The sequence below is a fragment of the Nansenia antarctica genome, assembly GCF_963989245.1.
Source record: "Nansenia antarctica genome assembly, chromosome: 20".
In the NCBI taxonomy this organism is placed as follows: domain Eukaryota; kingdom Metazoa; phylum Chordata; class Actinopteri; order Argentiniformes; family Microstomatidae; genus Nansenia; species Nansenia antarctica.
This window is the reverse complement of record NC_137693.1, coordinates 22,497,628-22,516,909: the sequence shown is the minus strand read 5'-3', so window position 1 is coordinate 22,516,909 and position 19,282 is coordinate 22,497,628.

Genomic DNA, 19,282 nt, shown 5'->3' with positions numbered 1-19,282 from the left:
TAACCCTAACCCCAACCCCAACCCCAACCCTAACCCATACCCCATGTCCCATCCTGGCCCCTAACATATTCGCCGGCTGCCAAGTAAGGTGGTCTTTTGTCCAGGTGTCATGTAAGGCATTCTGGACCTCTATTCCCGTGCTGCATCCTGGCCCCCAACATAGTGATCGGTTGCCAAGTAAGGTGCCTAAGTCTTTTTGTCCAGGTGCCCTGTAAGGCATTCTGGACCTCTATTTCCCCATGCCTCATCCTGGCCCCTAACATAGTGATCGGTTGCCAAGTAAGGTGCCTAAGTCTTTTTGTCCAGGTGCCCTGTAAGGCATTCTGGACCTTTATTTCCCCATGCCTCATCCTGGCCCCCAACATAGTGATCGGTTGCCAAGTAAGGTGCTTAGGTCTTTGTCTAAGTGCCAAGTAAGGGACTTATGACTGAACAAAACCACCAAAACCCCCCACCCCTACCCCCCCACCCTCCTACCTTTCGTTTGACGCCCAATACCCCATGTCCCATCCTGGCCCCTAACATATTCGCCGGCTGCCAAGTAAGGTGGTCTTTTGTCCAGGTGTCATGTAAGGCATTCTGGACCTCTATTCCCGTGCTGCATCCTGGCCCCCAACATAGTGATCGGTTGCCAAGTAAGGTGCCTAAGTCTTTTTGTCCAGGTGCCCTGTAAGGCATTCTGGACCTCTATTTCCCCATGCCTCATCCTGGCCCCTAACATAGTGATCGGTTGCCAAGTAAGGTGCCTAAGTCTTTTTGTCCAGGTGCCCTGTAAGGCATTCTGGACCTTTATTTCCCCATGCCTCATCCTGGCCCCCAACATAGTGATCGGTTGCCAAGTAAGGTGCCTAAGTCTTTTTGTCCAGGTGCCCTGTAAGGCATTCTGGACCTCTATTTCCCATGCCTCATCCTGGCCCCTAACATAGTGACCGGTTGCCAAGTAAGGTGCTTAGGTCTTTGTCTAAGTGCCAAGTAAGGGACTTATGACTGAACAAAACCACCAAAACCCCCCCACCCCCACCCTCCCACCCCCCTACCTTTCTTTCCCCTCTTCCACCCACCCCCCTACCATAACCCGACCCCTAACCCTAACCCCAACCCTAACCTTAACCGTAACCTTAACCCTAGCCCTAACCCTAACCCTAACCCTAACCCTAACCCTAACCCTAACCCTAACCCTAACCCTAGCCCTGACCCTAACCCTAACCCTAACCCTAACCCTAGCCCTAACCCTAACCCTAACCCTAACCCTAACCTTAACCCTATCCCTAACCCTAACCTTAACCCCAACCCTGGCCCTAACCCCAACCCTTAACCTAACCCTAACCCTTAAATTATCCCTCTAAATTCCTTGCAAAAACACCTCTCCCTTCTAGCAGGACACCGGTTGTATTTCTACCCACACATAATTTTTTACCCCTCTTCCCCATTTAGTTACACCTCTGACTTGGGTCCAGGCTGGGCCGTTTCCAGGATTTAATGTACTGGACTGTCACTACCAATTTTACCCACTAGAGTGCGACATCACCCCCAGTGTTAAAACACTGACTTCAGCCAGGGCCCGCCTCCAGTGGAAAATCACTGGTGACAGTCTTGACTGGCACAGCTGAAATCACTTTTCTAATTACCCAGCAGGCTTCTCACCTGTTTAAAACGCCACTCCCCTCACTAGGAACGTTCTTTCCCAACAAACACACGGAGAGATGTACATGTGCTTACCACAGCGCTCTACCATCTAACTGCAGAAACCTTAGTCACTGACGGTGAGTTCACTCTTTTTTTTCCCCCATTCTCTCTCCCTCTCTCTCTCTTCTCGTTTGTACTGCTAGCAGCCTGCAGGGTTAGCGGCTAGCACTGCTAGCGCTTTGTTGTGTTTGTGTTTGTACTCGGGCCCCTTCCTCCTTTTAGACGTCTGCAGGGTAGCTATTAGCTATGCTAACACGCGGTCGGGGCTTCTGGTTGTATTCGACCCCAGTCCCTCCTCTGGTTACGTTTGCACAGGTTGCTATTAGCCAGGCTAGCGCTCTGTCCGGTCTTTTATTGTTTTCGGCCTCCCTACTTTATTGGGCCTTTGCAGGTGAAGCTATGGGTTTGGCTAACACGCGGCCTGCTTTTTGTGTTGTAATCGACCCCCCTCCTTCTTACAAACTTTACCACGACCCTAACCTAACTCTTACAATACAGACTCTCTCCTGGGGCCTACCGGACCCTGGAAGAGATTCCAAACTAGTTCTCTCACCCTGAACGCATATAATACAGTCTCTCTCCTGGGATCTATTGGACCCCTTGTGAGATTCCAAATTAGTTTCTTACCCTTCACTCTCCCAAACAAAAACCTATTCCCCAAACCAATTGACCCGAGGGACACACACTGGGGCTCTGATCTCCCCCAGTGGGCCAACCTTAGGTGAGGGTGTCTTGTTTCATGGCCGAAACGCCCAGTGATCCTTTGGTGACAACTGATGATGTGATCCCATATTTATCTTCTTAAACTAGAACCCTCTAATGATGCAATTCAAACCATTACCTGAACACCCCAACCCCCTCCCTTACCAATACTATCATACAAACTTTACTCTTGGCCTGACCGAACCCACTTGTTTTCATTACAATGGACGTTCAGATAGCCCCCTGGGGCTTCTACATATGACATGTGGACCTCCCCCACTCCTCTCTCCCCTTTTCCACCCTAACCCTAACCCTAACCCTAAACCCTATGTCTCACGACGAATACCCCATGCCTCATCCTGGCCCCTAACATAGTCGCCGGCTGCCAAGTAAGGTGGTCTTTTGTCCAGGTGTCATGTAAGGCATTCTGGACCTCTATTCCCATGCCTCATCCTGGCCCCCAACATAGTGATCGGTTGCCAAGTAAGGTGCCTAAGTCTTTTTGTCCAGGTGCCCTGTAAGGCATTCTGGACCTTTATTTCCCCATGCCTCATCCTGGCCCCCAACATAGTGATCGGTTGCCAAGTAAGGTGCCTAAGTCTTTTTGTCCAGGTGCCCTGTAAGGCATTCTGGACCTTTATTTCCCCATGCCTCATCCTGGCCCCCAACATAGTGATCGGTTGCCAAGTAAGGTGCCTAAGTCTTTTTGTCCAGGTGCCCTGTAAGGCATTCTGGACCTCTATTTCCCATGCCTCATCCTGGCCCCTAACATAGTGACCGGTTGCCAAGTAAGGTGCTTAGGTCTTTGTCTAAGTGCCAAGTAAGGGACTTATGACTGAACAAAATCACCTAAAACCCCCCCCCCCCCCCCCCCCCCCCCCCTATTACCCCCCACACCCCAACCCCCTCCCTTATTAATATTAATATACAAACTTTACTCTTGGCCTGACCGAACCCACTTGTTTTCATTACAATGGACGTTCAGATAGCCCCCTGGGGCTTGTACATATGACATTTGGACCGGATCTAATTGTGTGTAGTGAGCGTGCATACACCCTGTGCATCACTCGTGCGAGGCTCGAAGAACTGAGTCTTTCACTTCATGTTTTACATGGTTTCTTACACTCGGTGCTCTCAATCAAAAACCTAACCCTAACCCTAACCCTAACCCTAACCCTAACCCCAACCCCAACCCCAACCCCAACCCCAACCCCAACCCCAACCCCAACCCCAACCCCAACCCCAACCCCAACCCCAACCCTAACCCCAACCCCAACCCCAACCCTAACCCTAACCCTAACCCTAACCCTAACCCTAACCCTAACCCTAACCCTAACCCTAACCCTAACCCTAACCCCTAACCCTAACCCTAACCCTAACCCTAACCCTAACCCTAGTCCTAAACCCTAACCCTAACCCTAACCTTTAACATAACCCTAACTCTAACCGGAACCCTCTCTAACCTTAACCCTAACCCAAAAACCTAACCTAAACCCTAAAACTAACCCTAAACCTAATCTTAACCCTAAAACCCTAACCCTAATAATTAGTTAGACTACCCAAGAACACACCAGAGTTGTAACAGGGAATGGCCAATGCAACCCCTCCTTTTCTGGAGTGAGCCAGACAAAAACGGTCTGGAACACTGCAGAGAATCAGGCTCAAAAAGACTAAACCTAACCAGCTCGTGCCTCCCACCAAGTTGCAATTACTCTGAACCCCCCAGGGGGATATATGTGGATATATAAGTGGGCACATATGTTTATACATGTGGGCGCGCTTGTGTATACACATATAAACTTTGAAAAAAGTATTCTTTGACTTACACGAAAAATTGACCAGAAAACTCCTCTCATCACACTCTTAGGTGTGAAGTGGGGTAAGATCCAAAAGTCCAAGGAGACACAACGATCAATACTGACTGGCCAGATAGCCAATCATAGCCAATCGGAGGACACGCCCCTAGGGGCTTGAATCCCTTTATAAGAAAGAGCTGAGAGACAACAGCTTCACTCTTCGCCTGAAGAAGACCTAAGAAGGTTGAAACGTACGTAGCGAATTCAGACAATCTGAAAAAAATGCAGAAAGGAAGGACCCAGATACCGAGAGACGACTGGCGCATCATCGACGGCTGGGACATCTCCGACGGGGATCCCGGAAGACCAGCGCCATTCCGGGACAAGGAGAGACAAGCCAACCAGCCAGGGGACGGGAGGAGACGAGGAAACCGACCTCAGAACAGAGAGAACTGGCCCATTCCTACTAGAAACCGGGGGAGACAACAACCTCACCAGGACGACAACAGAGGAATGGGCCGACAGGTAAGTATGATCACCACACACACAGACACACATACACACAGGGGTCAGAACAACACACAGATAGAGAAGAATGACTTCCAAAAAGGGGTTAGAACCATTCATAACCTCATCAGAATGAGACATCACCTACAAAATGTTGACTTGAAAGGCACAGTGCCTGCTAGCATAAATAGAAAAGCTATGGAATTAGCCGCACTCATTAAACCAGCTCAACCAACGGCAGAAACAATGCTTTGGTTAGAGGGAAACGCCAGAAATTGGGAATACACAACTGTACTGGCTTTAGAAAACCACTACACAACACACATAGCCAAATTGATCAAAGAGCTTAACACAAACAACACACAAGACTGGCCTGAACAATTTAAGGTTGCAGAGAGATGGGCCCGCAGAAACCTAGGAAAGAAACTGACACAGGTAGTGATAGACCAGACCAGAGCACAGATCATCGCCACCCTCCACCCCACCCCACCCGAACTCCCTCCCAAACCCAACCCCTCCCCTCCCAACCCTGGGACCCCCTCTCCCCCTCCCTCCTCCCGCCCCAACCCTCCTCCACCCCCGGGGCCCCCTCCCTCCCCTCCCACCTCCTCTCCCAGCACCTCTCCCACCCCCTTTCGTTCCTCCTCCCACCGTCCCCCTCAACAGGCCACTACAGGGGGAGTCACATGCAGCAACAGGTTCGGCCCACTGGGAGGAGAGCATGAAGACAACATAGAGGAGTCCACAGAGGACTTCCCACCGCTCCCGGCGCCAAGACACCCCACCCAGGGGCCACCAACCGGAGGGGGAGGCCGGACGGCGCGGCCCACGCGCCCAACCCAGGGGACCGGACGGTCGCCATCCAGAGGGGGGAGCCAGACGGCGCAGCCCACACACCCCGACCGGGGAGCCGGACGAACACCGACCGGAGGGGAGGGCCGGACAGCGCAGCCCATACCAGGCGGCATACAGCCAGCACCCAAGCAGAGCGACGGGACACCACCCGGGGGAGAGAACCCAACGGCAACACCACAGAGTGGGGGGGACACCACAACTCCCCCTGCCACCCTCCTTCCCCCCAACCCTGGACCACCCCCACCTCAGGCCTCCACAGGGGAAATCGGGCGCAGAACCAGGACCACGGCAATGGTACACCAGGACAGTACGGACGACCGACCAGACCTGCGCACCCCACCACCCCGGCCGGAACACAGCGTGACAACGCATGCAGGGACTCAACGCAAGAGGGACGTTTGGAGACTGAACATCGGGAAGAAAGTGGTCATCATGGGGGACTCCAACCTCAGAACGATAGGATCCTTCACCCAGAACCACATACAGATTGACAGCTTCCCAGGGGCAACACTCCAACACGCAGAATTCCTGATAGAAGAGGCTGCAGTGAACACAGAGGTGGAGACAGTCATCCTGTCCTTCGGAATCAACAACAGAAACCAAACGGGTAAAACAGCACTCAAGGCCTTGACAGCAGCCCGGAGAAAAGCAGGGGAGAAATTCAGGAAAGCAAAGATCTACGTAGTAGAAATCAACTTTCCCCAAAACCTGCTCGGGGTAGAAAAGGCACTGTTGGAAACGCTGAATCAACACATCAAGTCACGAGGCAACCACATCCCGAAAATACCAGACGAGGAATTCGAGACCGGGAGGACTAACAGGGAACACCACCCAAACATCCACTGGACACCGCAGACAGCAAGCAACATCCTAGAACACTGGTTGACACATTTAAACTAGATGACCCCATAAGACCAAACAGAATAGAGGGGTATACGAACACTATTAATCTATCAAACACATTCCAACCAACGGAGGCCCAATTAAGCCTCTTGGAAAAAGGTCTATCCTTCATTCCAACCCTGGACATATATAGACAACAAAACAAAAAGATTAATGTGGACATACAAAGCTACCATAGGAGATTGAAACTGGCAGCCCACTTCGGGGAGGACAGGGATGAACCAATCCCAAAATTCACACCAAAATCTCACTGGGAACCACCTTTTGCAAAGGTCGCACCAGAAATAAAAAGAATTATTAGAGAAGATCAGATTATCCTGGGGAATCTCCCCAGACACAGCAAAGAAAAAAACAACTTGACAGGAGAACAGGTGATGGCACTCAGGCAACTAACCAAAAACAAAGACTTGGTGATAAAACCAGCAGATAAAGGAAGCTCAATAGTATTAATGGACAGACATCAATACCTTATTGAGGCAGAAAGACAACTTAGTAATCGAGAACACTATCAGGTACTAACCCACCCTATTTTTCAACAAACAGCAGTTGAAATCAAGGGTATAGTCAAAAGACTGGAGGAAAGGCAGTACATTAACGCCAAACAGAGTAGATACCTTATTGGAGAGGACACGCCCAGGGCTAGAATATTTTACCTATTGCCAAAAATACACAAACCACCAGATACCTGGACAGTCCCTTACGAAATACCAGCAGGACGCCCAATAGTGTCGGACGTCAACAGCGAATCACAGAGGTCAGCGGAATACATAGACCACTTTCTGAATCCGCTCTCAGTAAAACACAATAGCTACATCAAGGACACCTACGATTTTGTGGAAAAAATCAAAGCCATGATAATCCCTGAGAACACATTATTGTTTACCATTGACGTTGATAGTCTGTACACCAACATAGAAACAGAAGCAGGACTTTGTGCAGTTAGAAAATGTTTTAACAAGTACCCCGACGCAGGTAGACCAGAGAGAGAAATATTGGAGTTACTACACATTAATCTAACCAAAAATGATTTTGAATTCAATAACAGGTATTACCTACAGACAAAAGGAACAGCCATGGGGAAGAAGTTTGCACCAGCCTATGCCAACATCTACATGGCAGATTGGGAGGACACAGTATTGGTAAAGTGCCCGCTGAAACCTCTGCACTATGTCAGATACCTAGACGACATCTGGGGCACATGGACACACAGCTTAGAACAATTCCAAGACTTTATAAACATTCTCAACACACACCACACTTCCATCACAGTAAAATACACGACACATAAGGATACTATAGACTTTCTAGACACCACAACCTATAAAGGCACAGATTTTAGAACACAGAAGACACTGGATATTAAAGTATTCTTTAAAGATACAGACACACACGCACTATTACATAAGCAGAGCTTTCACCCAAAACACACATTCAAGGGAATTGTTAAATCCCAACTACTAAGGTTCCACAGAATATGCACACAACAGGAAGAATTTGAGATAGCAACTAAAACTCTCTTTCATTCTTTGAGAAACAGGGGATACAGCAGATCCTGTTTAAGGCAAATACGCAGTACCTTCTTGGACAGAAAAGAGAGGGACAGCAGGCCAACCATTCCTCTGATAACCTACTACTCAACACTGAGCCAGATAGCTAATACAAAAATTAAACGCAACTTTGAGACAAGAGAGGAAGGCACCCTGGACAATTACAAAATAATCTCAGCATATCGGAGGAACAAAAACCTACAGGACTACTTGGTACACAGCAAACTTAAAGGAACAGGAGGAAGTAAGCCCAAACGACCGGAATACTTTAAGCCAAGAACCATGATCAAAAACAGGAGAACGAAACAATGGTTCCCAATTGATCAACAGATTCTAAGCAAAACAACAAACTGTGTTTATCTAATCACCTGTAAAACATGTGGAATTCAATACGTAGGTGAAACCAGAAATTCCATTCAGACTAGAATTACACAACACCAGTACAACATTAGGAATAGCAAGGAGACGAACACGTGGGTAGTGAAACACTTCACACTACATGGCCGGGAAGCACTGGAAGTCACAGGCTTACAGCACAATCAAAACTGGTCCACCGGACAAAGAAGATGGCAGGAGAGCCAATGGATTACTAAACTGTCCACTCATTACCCATTAGGGCTTAATGAAAGGAACACGAATGGGGACCAATTGGTCTAAAACGGCCCCCCCCCTCCTAATTCCCCCTCTCTGTTTTTTCTTTTTTTCCCCCCGCCCTCTCTCTCTCTCTCTCTCTCTCCCTCTCTCCCTAAAACTAAACTATACCCTAACCTAACCTTATCCTAACCTTAACCCTAAACCTTAAACCATAACACTAACCCTAATCCTAACCCTAACCCTAACCCTAAACCTAACCCTAACCTTTCTCCCTAAAACTAAACTATACCCTAACCTAACCTTAACCTAACCTTAACCCTAAAACCTTAAACCATAACACTAACCCTAGTCCTAAACCCTAACCCTAACCCTAACCTTTAACATAACCCTAACTCTAACCGGAACCCTCTCTAACCTTAACCCTAACCCAAAAACCTAACCTAAACCCTAAAACTAACCCTAAACCTAATCTTAACCCTAAAACCCTAACCCTAATAATTAGTTAGACTACCCAAGAACACACCAGAGTTGTAACAGGGAATGGCCAATGCAACCCCTCCTTTTCTGGAGTGAGCCAGACAAAAACGGTCTGGAACACTGCAGAGAATCAGGCTCAAAAAGACTAAACCTAACCAGCTCGTGCCTCCCACCAAGTTGCAATTACTCTGAACCCCCCAGGGGGATATATGTGGATATATAAGTGGGCACATATGTTTATACATGTGGGCGCGCTTGTGTATACACATATAAACTTTGAAAAAAGTATTCTTTGACTTACACGAAAAATTGACCAGAAAACTCCTCTCATCACACTCTTAGGTGTGAAGTGGGGTAAGATCCAAAAGTCCAAGGAGACACAACGATCAATACTGACTGGCCAGATAGCCAATCATAGCCAATCGGAGGACACGCCCCTAGGGGCTTGAATCCCTTTATAAGAAAGAGCTGAGAGACAACAGCTTCACTCTTCGCCTGAAGAAGACCTAAGAAGGTTGAAACGTACGTAGCGAATTCAGACAATCTGAAAAAAATGCAGAAAGGAAGGACCCAGATACCGAGAGACGACTGGCGCATCATCGACGGCTGGGACATCTCCGACGGGGATCCCGGAAGACCAGCGCCATTCCGGGACAAGGAGAGACAAGCCAACCAGCCAGGGGACGGGAGGAGACGAGGAAACCGACCTCAGAACAGAGAGAACTGGCCCATTCCTACTAGAAACCGGGGGAGACAACAACCTCACCAGGACGACAACAGAGGAATGGGCCGACAGGTAAGTATGATCACCACACACACAGACACACATACACACAGGGGTCAGAACAACACACAGATAGAGAAGAATGACTTCCAAAAAGGGGTTAGAACCATTCATAACCTCATCAGAATGAGACATCACCTACAAAATGTTGACTTGAAAGGCACAGTGCCTGCTAGCATAAATAGAAAAGCTATGGAATTAGCCGCACTCATTAAACCAGCTCAACCAACGGCAGAAACAATGCTTTGGTTAGAGGGAAACGCCAGAAATTGGGAATACACAACTGTACTGGCTTTAGAAAACCACTACACAACACACATAGCCAAATTGATCAAAGAGCTTAACACAAACAACACACAAGACTGGCCTGAACAATTTAAGGTTGCAGAGAGATGGGCCCGCAGAAACCTAGGAAAGAAACTGACACAGGTAGTGATAGACCAGACCAGAGCACAGATCATCGCCACCCTCCACCCCACCCCACCCGAACTCCCTCCCAAACCCAACCCCTCCCCTCCCAACCCTGGGACCCCCTCTCCCCCTCCCTCCTCCCGCCCCAACCCTCCTCCACCCCCGGGGCCCCCTCCCTCCCCTCCCACCTCCTCTCCCAGCACCTCTCCCACCCCCTTTCGTTCCTCCTCCCACCGTCCCCCTCAACAGGCCACTACAGGGGGAGTCACATGCAGCAACAGGTTCGGCCCACTGGGAGGAGAGCATGAAGACAACATAGAGGAGTCCACAGAGGACTTCCCACCGCTCCCGGCGCCAAGACACCCCACCCAGGGGCCACCAACCGGAGGGGGAGGCCGGACGGCGCGGCCCACGCGCCCAACCCAGGGGACCGGACGGTCGCCATCCAGAGGGGGGAGCCAGACGGCGCAGCCCACACACCCCGACCGGGGAGCCGGACGAACACCGACCGGAGGGGAGGGCCGGACAGCGCAGCCCATACCAGGCGGCATACAGCCAGCACCCAAGCAGAGCGACGGGACACCACCCGGGGGAGAGAACCCAACGGCAACACCACAGAGTGGGGGGGACACCACAACTCCCCCTGCCACCCTCCTTCCCCCCAACCCTGGACCACCCCCACCTCAGGCCTCCACAGGGGAAATCGGGCGCAGAACCAGGACCACGGCAATGGTACACCAGGACAGTACGGACGACCGACCAGACCTGCGCACCCCACCACCCCGGCCGGAACACAGCGTGACAACGCATGCAGGGACTCAACGCAAGAGGGACGTTTGGAGACTGAACATCGGGAAGAAAGTGGTCATCATGGGGGACTCCAACCTCAGAACGATAGGATCCTTCACCCAGAACCACATACAGATTGACAGCTTCCCAGGGGCAACACTCCAACACGCAGAATTCCTGATAGAAGAGGCTGCAGTGAACACAGAGGTGGAGACAGTCATCCTGTCCTTCGGAATCAACAACAGAAACCAAACGGGTAAAACAGCACTCAAGGCCTTGACAGCAGCCCGGAGAAAAGCAGGGGAGAAATTCAGGAAAGCAAAGATCTACGTAGTAGAAATCAACTTTCCCCAAAACCTGCTCGGGGTAGAAAAGGCACTGTTGGAAACGCTGAATCAACACATCAAGTCACGAGGCAACCACATCCCGAAAATACCAGACGAGGAATTCGAGACCGGGAGGACTAACAGGGAACACCACCCAAACATCCACTGGACACCGCAGACAGCAAGCAACATCCTAGAACACTGGTTGACACATTTAAACTAGATGACCCCATAAGACCAAACAGAATAGAGGGGTATACGAACACTATTAATCTATCAAACACATTCCAACCAACGGAGGCCCAATTAAGCCTCTTGGAAAAAGGTCTATCCTTCATTCCAACCCTGGACATATATAGACAACAAAACAAAAAGATTAATGTGGACATACAAAGCTACCATAGGAGATTGAAACTGGCAGCCCACTTCGGGGAGGACAGGGATGAACCAATCCCAAAATTCACACCAAAATCTCACTGGGAACCACCTTTTGCAAAGGTCGCACCAGAAATAAAAAGAATTATTAGAGAAGATCAGATTATCCTGGGGAATCTCCCCAGACACAGCAAAGAAAAAAACAACTTGACAGGAGAACAGGTGATGGCACTCAGGCAACTAACCAAAAACAAAGACTTGGTGATAAAACCAGCAGATAAAGGAAGCTCAATAGTATTAATGGACAGACATCAATACCTTATTGAGGCAGAAAGACAACTTAGTAATCGAGAACACTATCAGGTACTAACCCACCCTATTTTTCAACAAACAGCAGTTGAAATCAAGGGTATAGTCAAAAGACTGGAGGAAAGGCAGTACATTAACGCCAAACAGAGTAGATACCTTATTGGAGAGGACACGCCCAGGGCTAGAATATTTTACCTATTGCCAAAAATACACAAACCACCAGATACCTGGACAGTCCCTTACGAAATACCAGCAGGACGCCCAATAGTGTCGGACGTCAACAGCGAATCACAGAGGTCAGCGGAATACATAGACCACTTTCTGAATCCGCTCTCAGTAAAACACAATAGCTACATCAAGGACACCTACGATTTTGTGGAAAAAATCAAAGCCATGATAATCCCTGAGAACACATTATTGTTTACCATTGACGTTGATAGTCTGTACACCAACATAGAAACAGAAGCAGGACTTTGTGCAGTTAGAAAATGTTTTAACAAGTACCCCGACGCAGGTAGACCAGAGAGAGAAATATTGGAGTTACTACACATTAATCTAACCAAAAATGATTTTGAATTCAATAACAGGTATTACCTACAGACAAAAGGAACAGCCATGGGGAAGAAGTTTGCACCAGCCTATGCCAACATCTACATGGCAGATTGGGAGGACACAGTATTGGTAAAGTGCCCGCTGAAACCTCTGCACTATGTCAGATACCTAGACGACATCTGGGGCACATGGACACACAGCTTAGAACAATTCCAAGACTTTATAAACATTCTCAACACACACCACACTTCCATCACAGTAAAATACACGACACATAAGGATACTATAGACTTTCTAGACACCACAACCTATAAAGGCACAGATTTTAGAACACAGAAGACACTGGATATTAAAGTATTCTTTAAAGATACAGACACACACGCACTATTACATAAGCAGAGCTTTCACCCAAAACACACATTCAAGGGAATTGTTAAATCCCAACTACTAAGGTTCCACAGAATATGCACACAACAGGAAGAATTTGAGATAGCAACTAAAACTCTCTTTCATTCTTTGAGAAACAGGGGATACAGCAGATCCTGTTTAAGGCAAATACGCAGTACCTTCTTGGACAGAAAAGAGAGGGACAGCAGGCCAACCATTCCTCTGATAACCTACTACTCAACACTGAGCCAGATAGCTAATACAAAAATTAAACGCAACTTTGAGACAAGAGAGGAAGGCACCCTGGACAATTACAAAATAATCTCAGCATATCGGAGGAACAAAAACCTACAGGACTACTTGGTACACAGCAAACTTAAAGGAACAGGAGGAAGTAAGCCCAAACGACCGGAATACTTTAAGCCAAGAACCATGATCAAAAACAGGAGAACGAAACAATGGTTCCCAATTGATCAACAGATTCTAAGCAAAACAACAAACTGTGTTTATCTAATCACCTGTAAAACATGTGGAATTCAATACGTAGGTGAAACCAGAAATTCCATTCAGACTAGAATTACACAACACCAGTACAACATTAGGAATAGCAAGGAGACGAACACGTGGGTAGTGAAACACTTCACACTACATGGCCGGGAAGCACTGGAAGTCACAGGCTTACAGCACAATCAAAACTGGTCCACCGGACAAAGAAGATGGCAGGAGAGCCAATGGATTACTAAACTGTCCACTCATTACCCATTAGGGCTTAATGAAAGGAACACGAATGGGGACCAATTGGTCTAAAACGGCCCCCCCCCTCCTAATTCCCCCTCTCTGTTTTTTCTTTTTTTCCCCCCGCCCTCTCTCTCTCTCTCTCTCTCTCCCTCTCTCCCTAAAACTAAACTATACCCTAACCTAACCTTATCCTAACCTTAACCCTAAACCTTAAACCATAACACTAACCCTAATCCTAACCCTAACCCTAACCCTAAACCTAACCCTAACCTTTCTCCCTAAAACTAAACTATACCCTAACCTAACCTTAACCTAACCTTAACCCTAAAACCTTAAACCATAACACTAACCCTAGTCCTAAACCCTAACCCTAACCCTAACCTTTAACATAACCCTAACTCTAACCGGAACCCTCTCTAACCTTAACCCTAACCCAAAAACCTAACCTAAACCCTAAAACTAACCCTAAACCTAATCTTAACCCTAAAACCCTAACCCTAATAATTAGTTAGACTACCCAAGAACACACCAGAGTTGTAACAGGGAATGGCCAATGCAACCCCTCCTTTTCTGGAGTGAGCCAGACAAAAACGGTCTGGAACACTGCAGAGAATCAGGCTCAAAAAGACTAAACCTAACCAGCTCGTGCCTCCCACCAAGTTGCAATTACTCTGAACCCCCCAGGGGGATATATGTGGATATATAAGTGGGCACATATGTTTATACATGTGGGCGCGCTTGTGTATACACATATAAACTTTGAAAAAAGTATTCTTTGACTTACACGAAAAATTGACCAGAAAACTCCTCTCATCACACTCTTAGGTGTGAAGTGGGGTAAGATCCAAAAGTCCAAGGAGACACAACGATCAATACTGACTGGCCAGATAGCCAATCATAGCCAATCGGAGGACACGCCCCTAGGGGCTTGAATCCCTTTATAAGAAAGAGCTGAGAGACAACAGCTTCACTCTTCGCCTGAAGAAGACCTAAGAAGGTTGAAACGTACGTAGCGAATTCAGACAATCTGAAAAAAATGCAGAAAGGAAGGACCCAGATACCGAGAGACGACTGGCGCATCATCGACGGCTGGGACATCTCCGACGGGGATCCCGGAAGACCAGCGCCATTCCGGGACAAGGAGAGACAAGCCAACCAGCCAGGGGACGGGAGGAGACGAGGAAACCGACCTCAGAACAGAGAGAACTGGCCCATTCCTACTAGAAACCGGGGGAGACAACAACCTCACCAGGACGACAACAGAGGAATGGGCCGACAGGTAAGTATGATCACCACACACACAGACACACATACACACAGGGGTCAGAACAACACACAGATAGAGAAGAATGACTTCCAAAAAGGGGTTAGAACCATTCATAACCTCATCAGAATGAGACATCACCTACAAAATGTTGACTTGAAAGGCACAGTGCCTGCTAGCATAAATAGAAAAGCTATGGAATTAGCCGCACTCATTAAACCAGCTCAACCAACGGCAGAAACAATGCTTTGGTTAGAGGGAAACGCCAGAAATTGGGAATACACAACTGTACTGGCTTTAGAAAACCACTACACAACACACATAGCCAAATTGATCAAAGAGCTTAACACAAACAACACACAAGACTGGCCTGAACAATTTAAGGTTGCAGAGAGATGGGCCCGCAGAAACCTAGGAAAGAAACTGACACAGGTAGTGATAGACCAGACCAGAGCACAGATCATCGCCACCCTCCACCCCACCCCACCCGAACTCCCTCCCAAACCCAACCCCTCCCCTCCCAACCCTGGGACCCCCTCTCCCCCTCCCTCCTCCCGCCCCAACCCTCCTCCACCCCCGGGGCCCCCTCCCTCCCCTCCCACCTCCTCTCCCAGCACCTCTCCCACCCCCTTTCGTTCCTCCTCCCACCGTCCCCCTCAACAGGCCACTACAGGGGGAGTCACATGCAGCAACAGGTTCGGCCCACTGGGAGGAGAGCATGAAGACAACATAGAGGAGTCCACAGAGGACTTCCCACCGCTCCCGGCGCCAAGACACCCCACCCAGGGGCCACCAACCGGAGGGGGAGGCCGGACGGCGCGGCCCACGCGCCCAACCCAGGGGACCGGACGGTCGCCATCCAGAGGGGGGAGCCAGACGGCGCAGCCCACACACCCCGACCGGGGAGCCGGACGAACACCGACCGGAGGGGAGGGCCGGACAGCGCAGCCCATACCAGGCGGCATACAGCCAGCACCCAAGCAGAGCGACGGGACACCACCCGGGGGAGAGAACCCAACGGCAACACCACAGAGTGGGGGGGACACCACAACTCCCCCTGCCACCCTCCTTCCCCCCAACCCTGGACCACCCCCACCTCAGGCCTCCACAGGGGAAATCGGGCGCAGAACCAGGACCACGGCAATGGTACACCAGGACAGTACGGACGACCGACCAGACCTGCGCACCCCACCACCCCGGCCGGAACACAGCGTGACAACGCATGCAGGGACTCAACGCAAGAGGGACGTTTGGAGACTGAACATCGGGAAGAAAGTGGTCATCATGGGGGACTCCAACCTCAGAACGATAGGATCCTTCACCCAGAACCACATACAGATTGACAGCTTCCCAGGGGCAACACTCCAACACGCAGAATTCCTGATAGAAGAGGCTGCAGTGAACACAGAGGTGGAGACAGTCATCCTGTCCTTCGGAATCAACAACAGAAACCAAACGGGTAAAACAGCACTCAAGGCCTTGACAGCAGCCCGGAGAAAAGCAGGGGAGAAATTCAGGAAAGCAAAGATCTACGTAGTAGAAATCAACTTTCCCCAAAACCTGCTCGGGGTAGAAAAGGCACTGTTGGAAACGCTGAATCAACACATCAAGTCACGAGGCAACCACATCCCGAAAATACCAGACGAGGAATTCGAGACCGGGAGGACTAACAGGGAACACCACCCAAACATCCACTGGACACCGCAGACAGCAAGCAACATCCTAGAACACTGGTTGACACATTTAAACTAGATGACCCCATAAGACCAAACAGAATAGAGGGGTATACGAACACTATTAATCTATCAAACACATTCCAACCAACGGAGGCCCAATTAAGCCTCTTGGAAAAAGGTCTATCCTTCATTCCAACCCTGGACATATATAGACAACAAAACAAAAAGATTAATGTGGACATACAAAGCTACCATAGGAGATTGAAACTGGCAGCCCACTTCGGGGAGGACAGGGATGAACCAATCCCAAAATTCACACCAAAATCTCACTGGGAACCACCTTTTGCAAAGGTCGCACCAGAAATAAAAAGAATTATTAGAGAAGATCAGATTATCCTGGGGAATCTCCCCAGACACAGCAAAGAAAAAAACAACTTGACAGGAGAACAGGTGATGGCACTCAGGCAACTAACCAAAAACAAAGACTTGGTGATAAAACCAGCAGATAAAGGAAGCTCAATAGTATTAATGGACAGACATCAATACCTTATTGAGGCAGAAAGACAACTTAGTAATCGAGAACACTATCAGGTACTAACCCACCCTATTTTTCAACAAACAGCAGTTGAAATCAAGGGTATAGTCAAAAGACTGGAGGAAAGGCAGTACATTAACGCCAAACAGAGTAGATACCTTATTGGAGAGGACACGCCCAGGGCTAGAATATTTTACCTATTGCCAAAAATACACAAACCACCAGATACCTGGACAGTCCCTTACGAAATACCAGCAGGACGCCCAATAGTGTCGGACGTCAACAGCGAATCACAGAGGTCAGCGGAATACATAGACCACTTTCTGAATCCGCTCTCAGTAAAACACAATAGCTACATCAAGGACACCTACGATTTTGTGGAAAAAATCAAAGCCATGATAATCCCTGAGAACACATTATTGTTTACCATTGACGTTGATAGTCTGTACACCAACATAGAAACAGAAGCAGGACTTTGTGCAGTTAGAAAATGTTTTAACAAGTACCCCGACGCAGGTAGACCAGAGAGAGAAATATTGGAGTTACTGCACATTAATCTAACCAAAAATGATTTTGAATTCAATAACAGGTATTACCTACAGACAAAAGGAACAGCCATGGGGAAGAAGTTTGCACCAGCCTATGCCAACATCTACATGGCAGATTGGGAGGACACAGTATTGGTAAAGTGCCCGCTGAAACCTCTGCACTATGTCAGATACCTAGACGACATCTGGGGCACATGGACACACAGCTTAGAACAATTCCAAGACTTTATAAACATTCTCAACACACACCACACTTCCATCACAGTAAAATACACGACACATAAGGATACTATAGACTTTCTAGACACCACAACCTATAAAGGCACAGATTTTAGAACACAGAAGACACTGGATATTAAAGTATTCTTTAAAGATACAGACACACACGCACTATTACATAAGCAGAGCTTTCACCCAAAACACACATTCAAGGGAATTGTTAAATCCCAACTACTAAGGTTCCACAGAATATGCACACAACAGGAAGAATTTGAGATAGCAACTAAAACTCTCTTTCATTCTTTGAGAAACAGGGGATACAGCAGATCCTGTTTAAGGCAAATACGCAGTACCTTCTTGGACAGAAAAGAGAGGGACAGCAGGCCAACCGTTCCTCTGATAACCTACTACTCAACACTGAGCCAGATAGCTAATACAAAAATTAAACGCAACTTTGAGACAAGAGAGGAAGGCACCCTAGACAATTACAAAATAATCTCAGCATATCGGAGGAACAAAAACCTACAGGACTACTTGGTACACAGCAAACTTAAAGGAACAGGAGGAAGTAAGCCCAAACGACCGGAATACTTTAAGCCAAGAACCATGATCAAAAACAGGAGAACGAAACAATGGTTCCCAATTGATCAACAGATTCTAAGCAAAACAACAAACTGTGTTTATCTAATCACCTGTAAAACATGTGGAATTCAATACGTAGGTGAAACCAGAAATTCCATTCAGACTAGAATTACACAACACCAGTACAACATTAGGAATAGCAAGGAGACGAACACGTGGGTAGTGAAACACTTCACACTACATGGCCGGGAAGCACTGGAAGTCACAGGCTTACAGCACAATCAAAACTGGTCCACCGGACAAAGAAGATGGCAGGAGAGCCAATGGATTACTAAACTGTCCACTCATTACCCATTAGGGCTTAATGAAAGGAACACGAATGGGGACCAATTGGTCTAAAACGGCCCCCCCCCTCCTAATTCCCCCTTTCTGTTTTTTCTTTTTTCCCCCCGCCCTCTCTCTCTCTCTCTCTCTCCCTCTCTCCCTAAAACTAAACTATACCCTAACCTAACCTTATCCTAACCTTAACCCTAAACCTTAAACCATAACACTAACCCTAATCCTAACCCTAACCCTAACCCTAAACCTAACCCTAACCTTTCTCCCTAAAACTAAACTATACCCTAACCTAACCTTAACCTAACCTTAACCCTAAAACCTTAAACCATAACACTAACCCTAGTCCTAAACCCTAACCCTAACCCTAAACCTAACCCTAAC